Source organism: Falco punctatus, assembly GCF_963210335.1.
Source record: "Falco punctatus genome assembly, chromosome: 2".
Taxonomy (NCBI): Eukaryota; Metazoa; Chordata; class Aves; order Falconiformes; family Falconidae; genus Falco; species Falco punctatus.
The window spans coordinates 37,481,537-37,498,488 of NC_137581.1; the positions used below are offsets into that span (position 1 = coordinate 37,481,537).

General features: G+C 38.5%; 1 long non-coding RNA gene across 1 annotated transcript in view; it reads left to right on the top strand.

Moving 5' to 3' along the window:
* LOC308059211 overlaps nucleotides 1-16,952 on the top strand; it is a 126,502-nt gene that overhangs the window by 13,442 nt on the left and 96,108 nt on the right. The window lies entirely within an intron of this gene.

Consider the following 16,952-nt stretch of genomic DNA (forward strand, 5'->3'; position numbering starts at 1 on the left):
ATGCTCTACACACCCAGTCACTAGGTGACCTAATCAAGCATCTTAGTAACTCTGAACTGGATCCTTTCCAGTTTGTCAATGCTTCTTCTGTACTGAGGACCTCAAAGCTGGACATTGTGCTCCAAACCTCAGAAGGGTGGAGTAGAAGGAAATAATCACTTCCCCTCCCTTGACCTGCTGGCTACCCTCTTGCTAAAGCATCCTAGTATGTGGTAAGCCTTCTTCTCCAAGAAGACTTGCTCCTGATTTATGTTCCATTTGTTCAAGGATTGCACCTCCTCGACCAATGCTATTCTGCATTGCTGCTGCCTGTTCATTCAGGCCCGACCTATACTACATGGGCTAATTCCATCCCAGGTGAAGGACTTTTAATTTGTCTTTGTTGGGTTTCCTGAGGTTCCTGTTTGCTCATTCCTCCAGGCTGTGGAAGTATTGCAGCCCTGCCCTCCAGCAGATCAAGTGCTTCACCTTGTCTAGTGTCATCTGAGAACTTGACAAAGATACTTTCTGTCCCATTGCCCAAGTCATTGATGAAGACATTAAACAGTACTGAGAAGGTCACTAGTGGCTCAGCTGTATAAAGAGCTTACAGAGGTAAAGTGGAGGATGGTTAACTGCTCATTTCTGAAGTATTCAGATACAATAATAATAGATGCCATAGGGAATACTCATGTGGAAAGTAATAATTCAATCATCAGAATGACATTTGAATAGCATGCAGCAAATAGGGCCTGAGGCTACACAGCAAATCCTAAGGATAAAAGCGAAAAACTAGCATCTGCTCACTCTTTGAGCATTATCTATCTTTCGAGTTGAAACGGCCAGGAGTTCAGTAAAAAACAAGTGATCATGAAAAATAATCAGTGGTTATTTACCTATGTGCACAAAGCGACTGAATCCAACATTTCCTATTTTATATATGCTTATCATTGCAATTTGAAAAATGATATTTTATCAGAGACATGCATGTATGTACTTGGGATGGACGAAAGGGCAGTTTATCTTGGAGCAGAGAGCTCCTGTGATGGGACATGTGTTCTTGCAGCTTGGTCAGGCCTTGCCATTGGTATGCTACAATGAAACTACTGCTTTGAATAATGTTTATTTTAGTTGATCACTTCTGCAGTATCATGAGAGGAGGAGGAGATCTGGTTAAGCTGAAGAATAAGATAAATAGGAATAATATGGCAGAAGAGGACTAAATATGCTGGGTTTAATATTTTGTGGAGAAGTTGAGGTATAACATATTAAGCTACTCCAAATTTATGAATACGTAGTAATCTTCTCTTGCAAGGTGTGTATGTGACTGTTATCATCAGTGTGTTCTTCATTTTGCGCATTAGCTGTCTAGGAATTTGGACCAAATTTCAAACTCACATCTGCCTTTAATTATGGCTCATACTGAAACCAATACCAAATGTACCTTTGGTTATTGTATAAATATCTAGATGCTGAAATAGGCTGCTGGTATTGCACATCAATAATTCAAATATTTATTTGCACTGTCTGCCAAGGGGAAGGGTGCGAAGAAAGTTGTGTTTAAGATATTTTAAAGGATTCCCTTTCAAACACTGTTAGTGTGTTAATGTCCTGCACATGCAAACTTGCATATGCAAGCACTGGGCTGAAACCAGAAGGCAAATAAATTATTGGTACTTGTATTTTATTAATTATTAACTTTAAATTAATTGATTAATAATTTAAAACTATTATAATTAATCATTAACTAAATTAATTAAATGCTAAATATAAACACCTCTAAATTATTAAATAATTGTATTAACTTAATTGCTGTTTTTTTTGTCAACTGTTTTCAAATTCTAGCTGAAAAGGAAGAGCAAATCATATTTCATATGTGTAAAAATACAGCCCTTTAATGATATGGCTCTGATGCACACTGCATAGGTTATGATTTTCCTCTAGTTGGCAGATACTTAATGGTTATTAAAGAACTGCACATTTTAAAGGAAGTGTAGAAATCTGAAATGTATTCAGATGCTGAAAAATACATGGCTGCTCTTAGGTGAGTGAGGATATGATTTATACTGCTTATGATTTCTTCTAGAAGAGGAAATCCACTAACTTGCTTGAAAAAATAGGACTTGCAAAGTTCCTTCTTGTTTGCTTTTCAAGCATATCAGTGGTTTTTCTCTCTTACCAGGGAATATGAAGGGCACAATAAAGGATGTCAGAAAGAAACTTGTTCAATTTGAAAGGTGCTGAAACAATTAATTGGAATGTCACTATTATAATGAGGCAATCATGTATTAACAATTATTACTTCTATTAATGATCTGCAGAAGGCTTGTATTTGCAGCTAGCTTGGGTGGACTTTTTACTCCTGAAACTTTGCATATCTCCCTGTCTCTTTTTAAATAGTGCTGTAACGTGCTCAGAAATTTAATTTTCACCTAAGCAGTAGAAAAGGCATTATGCTAATAACAAATATATTAATAAAATCTTTGAAGAATTATGATGTTGCTTGAATGGCTGCACTGATTTCTTTTTCTGTGAATCTGGGGAACTTTCTGTTTTCTCTTATATGAAAAGATGTGCATCTTTTCACTGGACATTGTAATTGCCGAAATAGGTGGCTATAGTTTCATAAAAGTGCCAAACTTAAAGTTTTTTCCAGCTATCATACATATCTAGATGTATGGGTTTTTTGGTTTTGTTTTTTTTTTTTTTTTGCTACTACATTGCACTTCCAGAAGAGTGTTAGCGTTAAATAATGGATTTTAAACAACTGGAAACCATAAATTCTAATAGCAGGATTTTTAATCTCTTTCATAAGACAAATCTTTTACTGCTGACTTAAAGATAATAGAGAGGAGATGCTTAGACGCTGAAGGACACTTTTAGCTATGTAAAAGTAAGTGTTATATTTTAAGGTTATATCCTGAATGAGTGAGAAATATTTCTTTTTAAAATTAAAGAAATTAAATGTCTATAATCTTTTCTGTCTTTACTGCCATGTAATCGGCTTCAATGCTTCACAGATCCTCTTGCCCAGCTCTTTAGGAATTGACCTGTGTGCCTCCACTCTGTTAAGAGATAATGTAGCATGCCATTTCTTAGCCTATTGACCAATGCCACTGGTTGGCACAGGCTCTTGACAATGGCAGACAAATTCACTTTTCCCAAAGGAAGCTCCTCAAAAAATGGAAATGGATTCTAAAGTTTTAGTTTCACAGTTGGATTTCAAGGTCTTCTGCATAAAGCATCTCAAAAAGGTTTTTTTACTGTTTACTGTACAGCACTGATGTGAAGTGGGACTGCGGAAGCTTGACCTGCAAAAATCCTTGCCTAGCTTCTTTGAATCCAGATATGTACAATGTCGAAGTTCAAGCAAGTGTGGACAAAAGGTTTCCTATGTGATGAACAAGTAGAATCTATAGGATATAATATGCAAAAGCATTTCCCAAAATTACTGTGAAAGGGGGGGGGTATATTTTTCTTTCCAATTTTTAACTAAGCATATTATTTATCACACAAGTGGTTTCATGTCAAGTAGGCAGAGGAATTATGTGAGCTCTAGTGATTAAACACAGAGATGTTAAATCTTGTCATAGCCTTGTGTTAGTCTCTGGGGCTGTCACTGTAGGAGGTACCAGCTACTGAGGCCTGTCAAAATCCATTAAATGTGATCTTCTGCTTAATGCCCTGGATATGAAGACAGGATAGGGAATCTGACAATACAAGAGCAGCAGGTAAACAAAACAGCACTCATAAAAGAATCCCTGCTGAAGTGCAGAGAAGTTTCCATCACCAGTTTATGAAGATCTCTGTTGAATATAAAAAAGTGGGGAATTTTAAAAAAAGGAGTGATTCTTAACTGGAGAGAAGACACTGACGAAATTCTACTTTTTCTCCAAGAAACAGATAGGAAATACCTGTCTCATTCAAGCTAAGCAAGCACTGGTCTTCTGGTGATCAGAGTATCTAAATACTTCAACTAATTGGGAGGGTCCTAGCAGTCCAGACCATGAAATCTGTGGAAAAAAATTTACTTCTCAGTGAGGGCACAAAGATAGAACTAGAATCTAGGAGACAGCAAGGGACAAAGACAACACCAGACTGGCAGTCACTGCTGCTGTATGTAAACAAAAGAGAGAAAAAAGACTTTTTCCAGTAATTTCTTAGTGTTTATTATTCATACCAGTGCACAAAAAGAATTTAAGCTATAGCATTGTGTTTCTTCCCTCATTGATTTGCATTCAGAAGGGTGTGAGAAGAAAAAGTATGGGGAATTACACAATGCCAGGGCTTGGGAGGCCTGCCTATTCCTGCCTACCCCATGGCACTGCCCCCACCCTGCCCATGGCTCAGGACCCCATTTCAAACCCCAGGGCCATCAGCCCCTGCCTGAATGGTGCCACAGCACCACCAGTCTCCAGGTCCCCACAGCCCTGCACTGCCCTGCCCAGCTACAGATTGTCCCAAGCCAGGCCCATCCAGGGGCCCATGTCCCAGCCCATCCTCAGCCTGTCCCTGTCCCCAGGGAGGTGCCTGATGCCCGGGGCTGGGGCTGCCCTAGTGCCCCCCTGGCTGCCCTGCTCCTGCCTGGGGCGTGGGACTGGCCCATGGGGAATCCCTGCATCTCCCTGTCCCCTAGCAAGCCACTGGCCCTTGCTGCATCCCTGGTTTTGAGAACCTGAGGCACAAGGAGCTCAACTCTTGACTTTGCTATGAGGTAATCAGTTTCCAGTTTTAAGTAATCTAGTGCCTGTTTCCATGACTTCTATGAGGAGTTTTTCCACAGTCTAATGAGCCTTCACTAGTTAGATTACTGAAAGGAAGCCTTCCTGGTTTGCAGAGGTTTGTTATTTGACTGAGAAAAGCCTTACACTAGACCTTTACTTGGCCAAAAGCAAGCAACATGTTTAAAATTCATTACATACACCCAAGCGCAACAGGAGGGGACATACAGTAAGATGTCAACTGGAGTCGTGCTTTTACTATACAGTGTTTGCTCGGTGGCTAAAGCACAACATTTTGTGCTCAGAGTTTCAGTGCTCACAAAGCAATTCTGCATCCTGTGTCTTTCTGGTTTGTCTGGTAGGGTGTTTTGTTGGTTTTTTTTTGGTTTTGGTTTTTGGGGTTTTTTCAATATCTTGCCATAAAAATACTAGTTTCAGAACTGTTATACCTTTTTTGATACTTACTGGACTATTAAATCTGTCCCACTTCCTGAATTGATAAATATATGCACAAAACTAATAAAACTCCAGGAAATCTGTCCCTCAGGGACATATTTTATAGCTATGGGATTCTAGTGTTCTGCATAGGTCTGATAAGAATCTCCTAGGTCATAAATCAAAACTTCTTTTGCAAGAAACCACACACATGACTTTATAAATTTCATTTATCAAGTTCCATATTAGAGAGTGGGATTTTAGTCTCATTACTTCTACTGGATGGTTGTTCAAAACCTCATTTCTGTAAAGGTTACAAACCCTTGCCTAATTCACAGCTTAATTATGTTTACACAGTTAGTTTTTGTGCCAACCTCATCCTTTAATTTAAAGAGTTTTCCCTTCCCATTTTTGTAATGCACTTTTAGAAACAGGTGATATTGCCTCACAGCTTTCATCTTGCTGGGCTAAAGAAAAACAGCCTTCACTTGAAGGGTTTGCATTTTCAGTCCTTATCCTAACACCTTATGTCTAAACCAGCTGCAGTTTTTCTTGATTACAAATGACCAGAATAATTTACTGTGTTGTAGATAATAACTTACAGATCATAAGAAAATATAAATCACTGATGAAGTATATTCTGCTTTGGTAATACAGTACCTTGCCCTTTTAAAAGGTTCAGGGCTCCACTCTCGTTAGGTGGAAATGTGGTCCTCTTCATGGTAGTTTGGGTGCTGACTTCAGTAAGACCAATATTTCAGCTGTTCTTTTCAGCAGATTTAGGAGTCACAGCCACATCTCGACATTTTGTGAGTAAAATAAATCCCTTTAATTATAACAAAATGTTAAAGCTCCACAAATGTTCTATGGATGTTACACAACTGGGAAATGAGGCAACACTCAGAAAAAGAAAAAAAAAAAAGAAACAGCAAATATTTAAAGTGAAGAAGAGGTGGACTGGGGAATAATATTGCTCTCTTGATAAAAATGGTAGTGGAGTTATATTTATAGTTCTTCCTTTCCACTACATCCAGCAACTGGAAGAGCTAGTTGTTTCTTTAGTCAGTGCATGCATCCTCTAAGCATGCAGTCTGAACTAAGAAAGGCTGTGAATGACGAGACATGTGGCTCAGGTAATAATAATGGCTTCTACTGTTGATCTAAACTAGTCAAAGGTGACTCTTATTTGCTGTATAGCAAGTTCAAGTTCATCTTTGCATCCATTCCAGTATTTTCAATTGTTGCATTTTAAGGACCAGTCAATAGCGCCTCAACAGAACTGTTGTACCTCCAGCACAGTGGTAACCTTTCTCTTGTTTTACTAACAGGTTGCTGGCAGGAGTAAGAACTGCCCAAAACACAGACTCCAGTGTCTGATAAAAATTAGCATTATATCCTGATGGCATCCTGTTGTATGTCTTTTCTTCAGTAACCTCAATATCAAACTTACTTACATAGGTTGAGCTTTTTAGACTTGTGTCAGGATATAAAATTAATTCCCATAAATCTCATGCTCTCCTGAGTCTGCCCTGTGCAGAGGTTAGTGAACAACTGTCCCCCTTCCTTGCTGTTCAAGTGGGTTTTCAGAAGAGCTGTAGTCTTAGGCATAAATGTTATTGAAAGACTGGCAGACTTCTGCAAAACTAATTTTGACATCCTCTTATCATGGATTTGTAGACAAGCAGGCACCTAGAAACTGCTGTTTAAAAGCTGGACAATATAGGCTAACGCTTCTAAATGGAATTGGCAGCCTTAGGTATATTTATTTGTTATTTTGCCTATTCCTATCCAGATTCATTCTCCCTCCTATCTTACCCTGGAGTCTTAATGAATAGTTATTCATTTTCAATTGATTGAAAAATAAATGAGCAGACATGAAAGCTCACCTCAGAGGCATTAGAAGGAATTACATTGCCCACGTTTTCTGTAGACCACCAGCTCGGTTCTTCACTGTGTTTGAGACTTGTCCCTCAAAAAGGCATCAGGAGATGGGCAGTGTCTTGCAAGTGTTAATAGGACAGTTGACTGTCCCCAAGGCAAACTGGGAGTGTGCCTTTCAGGGAGCTGTTATCACAATTCTACATATTTCACAGTGTTTGTGGGGGCTTCATGCACTCAAATTTTTAAAAGACTAGAGCAATTGTGTGATATACCACAAGAAGATACAGTTTCTAGGAATACAAAGAAATACAGACAGCATTTGTGGAATAACATGAGAGCACAATGCGTACCAAATAGCCTCAACAGTGCATTTTAGTAGCATCTTGTAAGCAATGGACTTAACTTTGCACTTATTAACAGTATATGTATCATTTGTCATATTGTTAATATATGCACAGTGCTAGTATGTTTAAAATATAAAACAGTGAGTTTATAGTTGCCATAAATAGGACAGGTGAGGATTTTTCCAATGGAAAATTTTTATTTTATGGAAGAAGTTATTTGAAGGTAATAATTTTAAAATTGCAGGAATACATATGTTAGTTTCAACAGTGATGGAATTTATGATCACAACAGGAAAGACTTTCATTCACCAGAAGAGGTGGTAGGCCTGAGCTCTTGAGGATGAGGTTGGAGATCAGTATAAAGATGCTGTTCTGTGTGATTCAGAAGAGGGATTTAATCCCAGACTTTCCATTCTTAGATGAGTGGCCTGATTGTCACACATTTCATCTACTGTGGATGTATCTTTCCTTTTGTACATGTCCTGCTTTGTATTAAAAATACATTGAGGGAAATGAGACACACTAGTTTCAGCACTGCTTTTAGGTTCAGGTGATGAAAGATCAGATACCTGTTCTGAAGGACATTAATTTATCCAGCAAGCTCCAACAAGAGATAGTAGAAAACCCTTCGGTTTCCTCAACTGCTTAGTAGCCTAGTGGGCAAGACATTCATCCAGGAATCAGAGACTGACATTTCAATTGCTAGACTGGCTTACCTAGAATAATCACTGGAATTTTAGTCTTTCTTATCTTAGGTGAGCACACAAATGTGTGAGGTTCTCCATATTTGCTGGTATTGGCCACAATGTCACGTGTACTGGGAAATTTCATGGAGTATAAGGAATCCACAGTACTCTGCATTTTTCATATCCTCAGCCTGGCATTTAAACCCACACTGCATATCCATAGGTATGCATAGGGTAGAAGGGGTTTCCTTTACAGTGGTACTATCATTTGGTTGTAGCAAGCAATTCCTTTTCTCTAATGGTACACCAATTGTAACTGACAGCTCCCAGGGCATATTTTATAGTGATAAAGAGATAACTGTAGTAGCTTTGCAAGAATTCACCTCTTATTCAACCCTTCAAACATATGTATACTTTCTAATATCCATAATTTCTCCAATATTGTCAAATAAATTACCCATCTACAGCATGAACTACTAGGTATAGCTTCTACAAACAGCTTTAGGAAACCTGGGGATTAAAAGATGTGACACAAAAATGGTTTTCATTCCTTTCCATATTAGGAGGGGTCTATGCTGTTAGTAACAAGAAAAGCATAGTTTTGTCAGTTAAGTTTTTCAAAGATTGGTACCTCTTATTTTCCTTTATAATAATCTCAAAGTGCCAAAAAATATTTACATTTAATCTGAATTAAATTACATTAAATCTGAATTAAAAGCCATTTAATCTGAATCATCTCTATTTTCTTATCCTTTCTGCTTTCATCCTACTACATTTATTGTTGTTTTTCTTGTCACTGGATAGGCATAAATGCTGTTGCAGGAACAACTGGAAAACAGGAACATATATTTATATAAACTGGTATTGATTCAACTTTAAACAAAACAAAACAAAAAAAAAAAAAACCAACAATAAAAAGAAGCTAAGGCTTTCAGTGCTGTGCTGCAAATCATTATGACCAGGGCTGCCTATGTACAAAGAATATGTGAATGAGTTCTGCTAATATTGCTTAGGTCTACTATGAACTTAGAGAGTTAAAAATTGAAATTGTTATATGTAGTTTAAAATCTCTGCACAATATTCATGATCAGATGTAGGTCCTTGTGTTGTTTTTTTCTTGGGCTCAAAACAATAATGGCAGTTTTATTTGTTTATGCAGCTCTGTGCTCTATGGTTGACAGTTCCACATTTGGGAACATGCAAAAAAGAGGTCACATGACCTTTCCAAACATGGGAAAACTCTGTTCTTCTCAAGATGACCTGAAATGTTCTAATTATTGGTTATTCCCTCTAGTTGGTGATGCAGCCAAGAAGCACATAAAGTTCAGTGAACCCACAAGCATACAGCTGTTATCTTTGACTTGTGGCCAAAATAAAAATTGGAACAAAATTTACCCGGACAAGTATAAAGTCTCCTGTTTAAAGCAGTTATTTTCTAAGCCAAATAATCAGATTGAAACTAAGAAGGAGTAAATCTTTTTTCTAGAAACACTGATTCAAACCAGGGTCAACATTTCAGAGATGAGATGTTAACACAGATTACTAACTTGACTGCACAAGTCTCCCCAAGAACATCCAAGTCTCAAATTTATTGATATGTGTGCAGTTTTACCTTGTAATCCAATTGTTCCAATTTTATCACATATGTCATCTTTTCCTACAGACTTGAAAAGAAGTTGATGATATTTGTCTCCTGCATAATCAAGGTGAAGGTTGAAAGATGCCAGTGATAGGTAGAGGCTGGTATAACCTTTGACACACACCAGTGATATCTGCTCTGATGTGTCATTATGGAGCAGCTAGAAATGGGAAAGCAATAGCTCCCTACCATTTTTTCCATTAATAATTCTTAGGAAATTTCTGTAATTAACTAATCTGAGTCTTCTTATATGAGGTCAAAGAGGTATAATAGAGATCAGAAACATAACAGAAATTGTACACACCTCCTCTTCCTACTGCTTGTCCAGACACTGCTGTCTGATCTGTTCTCCAGATCAATTTTGTATTACCCAAGACTATAGGGGAGGGAGACAATATAATCAGAAATAGAGTTTCACGGTGCTTTTCATAGCTGTGCTTGCCTGTGTTGTACAGCAAGTAGATACAAAAAGCAGATTCCTAAGTGTATGTAAGTCACATCCATAGTAAGCCAGAGAAGAAAGGTCTTTCCACCACAGTGAGTGTGCGTATCAACTCATCCAAATGGATATTTGATTTCTGTTGAACTGTATCATGAGTTGCAAATCAGCTTCTACTTTCCAGGTAGACTGATAACAAGGCTTAATTAATGTGCATCTGAAAAGCTGCTTCCTCTCCCTTTATTTGGAGGCGAGGCACATTTGTACAGGGAACAGTAGAGGTCTTACTAGCAGATGTAATTCTATCCAGAATTCTCCCTGCACTATCTGTAGGCAACAATAAGAGAAATGCAGCAGTCCACAGAGATAAGACATTTTTTTGGACTAAAAAGCACCTTGTTACACTGGATGGCAAAACCAGTTGTAACTACAACTTCTAACAGCAAATTCTAAACTAATTCACATTTTAGGCCATCAGCTCATAATCTGTAATCAAGGACAGCTTTCAGAAGTCTGTTGAACAAATGAATGGATTTTCTCAAATTTACATGTACCGTACACCTCAAAAAAACCCCAGTAGCTGGTTATTCAAAATCATAATTTAAAAGGACAAGTTTAAATGTGAAGTGATTTTAAAGGAGCAGTTTTTATATTCATAGGAAATTGGATTTTTCATCAAACAAAAAGGAGATATTTCAAGGTAATGCTTGATAGACCGATAAATAACTGGCAACTAATCGCTTGTTGGACAAATCTGTCTATAAAGGCAATGTTGCAGTGAAAAGTTTCTACAAACATAGGAAACCATCAAAACATTTAAACATTTCATTGCAACTGTTGTGCATTTCTGGGAGAAAAGTGTCAGCAAAATTCATTCCCTCCTAAAATGTTTCCTGTCTCTTCAGTGGCCAATAATTTCTTAGCTAGGAAATGAAATTTCTCTTGTCTTTTTCCTTTAAATAAACATTCATTTGAATGCATTAAGCAATCTTTCTACCTCATTATGTCCTTACTAAGATGTCTGCCCACTCTGTGACCCAGCCATTTAACAAATAAATTGCTGGACAGAGTCATATCTAAGCCATGATCTCCAAGCTGTAGGTAGTGAGGTGGCACTGTTTCTTCTCAGTATTCCAGGTATTAGATGCTTTCTTTCCTGTTTGGTTGCTTCTTTCTTAGGTTTTGGGATGTTTTTTTTCTCTCCTTTCAATGGGTACTCTTTGGTTTCTTATCTATCTGATGTTTTACTTGTGTTATTTAAAGTACAAATGCCTAAAAGACAAAGGGATAGAAAAGCTATTACCAGGAGGCAAACAAGATGGATTAATCTCTATATGATAAAGTAATCAGATTTCAAGATAAAACCAGAATAATTACCATGGACTGTTATGAAAGACATACACACTACACAGAGGGAGGAAAGAGTATCACACAATATTATACATAATTAAATAAAATTGTTGCACAGGTATTTTTTTATTTTTTAAAGTACACATTATAAGTAAAAAGTATCTCAATAGATTATTTTAAGATCAATTAAAAAAACATTCTTGTATCATTAACTGATTTTTTACCATCCGAGCTGACTAACATTCATTTCTCCTCAGATCCTTCTGTGCTTTCCTGGTGCAGCTTCTTTCTTCAGCAGGAAGAGCGAGGCAGAGTCAAATGCTTGGGTTAGGGAATGAAGGAATTTCTTGCTGCTTCATCAAAAGTCATTAGTAGTGGGAAGGATATGCATATGGGAAAGCTTGCCTGTTGCCCAGAAACCTTGCTTGTGCATGACGTGACTGAGAGTTTGACAGCCACAGAAAATAGCAGGTTGCAGCTCAGGTAAGTGTGTGGCACAGTCACACCTGATGAGCCATTCAAGCAATGCTGCTGGATACTTTGAATCTTCCTGGATCCTATGGACTTGGCAATATTTGGTATATTTTGAGAGCAGACAGGGAAGGAGTAGCCCATCAGACAGCTTAACAGGGAGCTTAAACATTAGCTGGAAGAAATGCTGGAGAAGAAATATTAATGAAAGGAAACAAACACAGCATGATCTTAAGAACTTGATGTGACATGGTGGGAGTCATAGAGGAAAGGTAGGCATAAGAGATGTATGGATAGCCACCAGTGAGCGGATGGCAGATGAGAGTGCTTTGACTATGTAAGAAAGGCTAATATGCTAAGGAGAGGGTTGGGTGAGGGCAATGCCAAATATTTATGGTAAAGGAGAATAAATGGGAGGGTTGTGATTATCAGAAAGGTAGTTCATTCAGTGGGCAGGAAGAAGCCAGGCAATTAGAATGGTTGTAGAAAGATAGGTGTGGTGATACTGGGTTAGAAGAGGCAAGTGGAAAGGCAGGATGCAGACACTGTTGGTGGAGGATAATGAAGTGATGTTTTTGGAGGTCAGAAATGACATAGGACAAGTTGCAAGATAGAAAAATGGGGTGAGGTGGTAGCTGGCACAGGAATGAGTGAAGGATTTATGGAATAATCTAACTCAAATATCTGGTGATTTGCGAAGCAAAATGATGGTACAAAATGAGCAGGGTGCACGTAGTATGTGTGCTCAACTGAGGTAGATGTGATGCTGCTGTGTATTGTGGCCACTGAGAGGCTTGTTGCCAGAAAACTTAGCCTTCTAAATGTTCAAGAAGGAGATTTGCTACTAAGAAAAAAACAGGGAGATCCAGTCTGGTGCTCTTTTCTTTATTGTGCCATATCACCCTTAGCTAAGCAAGTTTAAAGAGCATGTGCTGCAGTCTGAGAAGTAAAGTGATTTTAAACATTTAGTGTCCTAGATTTGCAGTTATCCTCTGCAACAGTACAGAGCATCATTAAGGTTCATGGCATCACAGTGTAAAATACAGAACAGTAGAGCAGCATGTACATGAGGTTGCAAAGTTTGTGATTAAAATGAAGTAGTATAAGCAGATTGAGGGGCTATAAACTGCTATAAACTATGGTAACAAGATTGTTGGTTATATGGTATAGCTGTTCTCTTAATCAGTTAAACTATAGCCTTATTTACACCACCTAGAAGTAAATTATTTTGTATTTAAAAAAAAAAATAATCCATAAATGCATTAAGGAGGGTATCTATCACATCTTATCATCTGAACAAGGTGACAAATTCTACTGTACTTGTGACATGAGCGCAAAAAGTTCGTGTTAGATTTATGGAAGTCTTTGCTAGAAAATGAAACTCTTCTATCTCCAGTCCTGCAGAGCCCCCTATCTATGGGCTTACTCTGTGCAACTTGATTAATTTGGGGATTTCTTGTAGTTTTTATTTCCCTGCATATAGTGAGATTTTCCTCGCCAGAAAAAAATGTTTTGTCTTGCATATACAGCATCTTGTAAAGTTTTTGTTGTTTTGCTATTAAATAAAAGGTTTTCTTTGAACATCATAGAACCTTGAAGTTTGTAAGTTGATGCAGTTGCCGTTTCAGGGGAGGGAACGTAAAATATATAGAAACTTAATGCAACAGGTCCTTCTGATAGGCACTGACATGAATCTAAGCCAGTTAGTGTTCACTGCTACGGTTCTCTAGGATGAGAATGATTTTTAATGAAGATGGGAATCAATGTCTGTTAGTCTTGAGATGGAGTGAGCCTATTTCTTCTAAATGTGACTGCTCCTAGTTGTTGGCAAATCACTTGACAGCAAATGTGACACAAATTTGTGCCAGGAAAAGCAGCAACAAAGAACTGCAGGGGTAAGTTTCTCTCCTGGCTGAAATGACAAAGTGATATTTTCCCCTTCCTATCTACATTTTAAAGTGTGTGCAGGGAAAAGGAGGCTTGTACATGATAAATTACAGACAGTGAGTGACCTCAGTAGTTTTTCCCTCCTTTTCTGTTTCAGATGTGCCTATGCTGTAGCCAAAAATGCAGTGCAAATCCTGTGGACTACCAGCTGTGCTACAACAAAACATAGTAAAAACAACATGGAGCTTAAAGCTTGCAGAAGAAACCTGTGCAGAGCTGAGGTATATAACAAGGAGATAGAACCATGCTGAGTTCCCATCTGCCCTCATGACACAGCTAGCAGGACCCAGCTTAACCAGCGTTAAAGCAGTCTCTGATACAACAGTATGAGCCACTCTCATAATTTTTTAGTTAAGAGTATAGTGACTAGGGCAAAGTCATTCCTGGTCTGGCCTGTTTCAGTGGGTCTGATGAAAAAATTCAGCAACAGTATGTCTGTTGCTATACAAAAGTGGGCCAAGGAGCAAGCTTGAGCACTGGATCTTGATAGTCACTGTGTAATTATTGGCATTGTCCTTTTCTGTGCATTGCACTGCTCCTGCTAGTTGCCTCTAAGACAGACCTTACAAGATCATTTGTAGACAGATGCAATGTAGTTTCACTTCTCTGAGTCAGTGCCAGTATGAAATCCATGCTGTGCTTTAACTCAGTTCTGTGCTGGTACCACTCAACATCACCAGTATTAGCTGTATTTTGTTTTAATTAACCTAATTCTGTTGATACCTTTTAGACATTTTTCAGATTCAGCATCTATTCCAACTGAATATGAGGAAGAATTTGTTTACTTTGAGGGGGACAGAGCACTGGAGCAGGCTGCCCAGAGAGGCTGTGGAGTCTCCTTCTCTGAAGACATTCAAAACCTGTCTGGATGCAACTGTGTAACCTGTTCTAGGTGAACCTAATTTAGCCGAGGGTTGGACTAGATGATCTCCAGAGGTCCCTTCCAACCCTGACCGTTCTGTGATTCTGTATATGAAACCTAACCATCTCTGCCTGGGACTTTGGGACTTTGGCAAGAGATAGGTACCTGTCTCCCAAGGCAGGGTACCTCTGAGCTGTGTTTAACTTTTAGGTGGCAAGAAAAGGTGTAGAAGGACCAGCATTCTGTTTCTGCTGGTGGCGAAAGAGGATGTTCTAAAGGAACAGCACATGGGCCTGGCTTCTTTCTATTATTCTTCCCCTTATACACCTCTGGCCTCTACAAATGTTCTATTAGTTAGTTGTTAAAGAGCATATCCCTGTCTAGTCCTTTTAGTACCCCTTAACAGATGTGCTGTCTACGAATTTATCTAACCTCTTTTAAAATGGTGCTGATACTGTCTGTTTCCACAGCCTCTGTTGTCGGAACACTATCTGCTGCATAAAAAAAATACCTTATTTTATTCAGTTTAAACTTAACTCCTGCAGTTCAATCCAGGTTTAGTATGCGAGATTTGGTAAATAACAGTTTTTCTATTCCTTTCATTATTTTGCAAAGCTTGGCCATATCCCCTCTCCTGCTTACCCTCTCCAACCTGAAGAGCCTCAGGCTCTACTCCTTATAAAGCTGCTGCTTCTCACCTTAGACCACTTTAACTGTCCTTTACTGTACTGTCTCTAACTCCACTACACCTTTCTTTGAGATGCAGAGAACAGAATGACACACAGGACTTAGCGTGTGCACAGCAGAGCTTTTGTATAGCAGCAAAGTGTTATCCTTGCTATCTGGTCTGCAGCACCCATCCTGGTGAAGATCAAGATTTTGCAGGCTTTTTTGGCTGCCACTGCACTCTGAGTCAATGATTCAGAAAACTGTCAACTCTGTTACTTCAAAGTCTTTTTCATTAGTTTCAATATCCGTTCTGAAGTAAGCACCGTGTAGACAGGGTATAGATTCTTTTTTTTCTAGGTACATCACTTCATGTCAGTCTACAGTGAAGATTACCTGCCAAATTTTGCCTTAGATGGCCTTGCTTTCTGCAGGCTAGGAAATGTCACTATTCATTCCCTTCTCCAGGGCACTGCTGAAGATATCAGTAAAAACAGTTCCCCTGCTGATTTCTGGGAGACTCAACTGATGATGATTCTTCATTTAGAAAAGTGACCATTAACCCCTCTGTAGAGCATCTATTCTTTAACCAGCTTTCAGTCCATGAAAGAGGCTTTCCAGCACTCCCAGCGGCATCTTAGTTTTTTTCATAATTTTTGATGTAGAATCTTATAAAATACTTTTAAGAAACTAAATATATTATGTAGACAGATTTCTTTTGTTCAGGTGCCTCTTGACACTCTGTTCAGGTAGCAGCAGATTAATGTTGCAAGATTCCACTTTACAGAAGCTGCTTTGACACTTTTCATAGCAGCCCATGTTTATCTGAGCTCTCAGTAATCTTATTCTGTGTTTTAAATACTACTATCTTAATAACAGTGGAAGCCAGAATCACCAGTCAGCCTGTAGCTGTCAGGATCTCCTCTAGTGCATTCTGTACGTGGGGTTTACATTGTTTGTCGACCGGTACATTGGCACAATGACTGTTTGTAAAAATAGGCATGATTTGGCTATTATGTCTAAAAATTTCACATTTGAACAAACAGAATATGTACTGGTGGAGGGTCGATTAAGTATTTTGGTACCTGGCTATGCATCCAGCTTTGCATATACAGTGTTTCTCCAGTAACACACGCAGTGCACATCCTGTGTGCCTTAGAGTCCCTGTGTAAAGCTGATATTGCCTTTGGCAACTACAGAATGTCTCTCACTCTCAGCTTCCAGAAGAATGGAAGATGCTAATACACTCATGCTGTTCTTCACCTTGTACTTGCTGTTTCACTCAGTATGTCAGTACTTGAAAAGTGCCAGGCATATGTTGTTTGCTGCATGTCACTCTTGCTGTCTTGGAGTCATGAGACACATACATTAGATATGTGACATATGCTAAGAGTGAACTGTTAATGTTTGAAAAGGATTTCCGTTGCTTAACATCAACTTTGTGAGTGTCAGCCCTCCAGCTTCTCATACCTAATTCTGTTTATGTCCCCTGACTAGTTAACTCTGTGCTCTTATGAGCCTACACAGTGCGT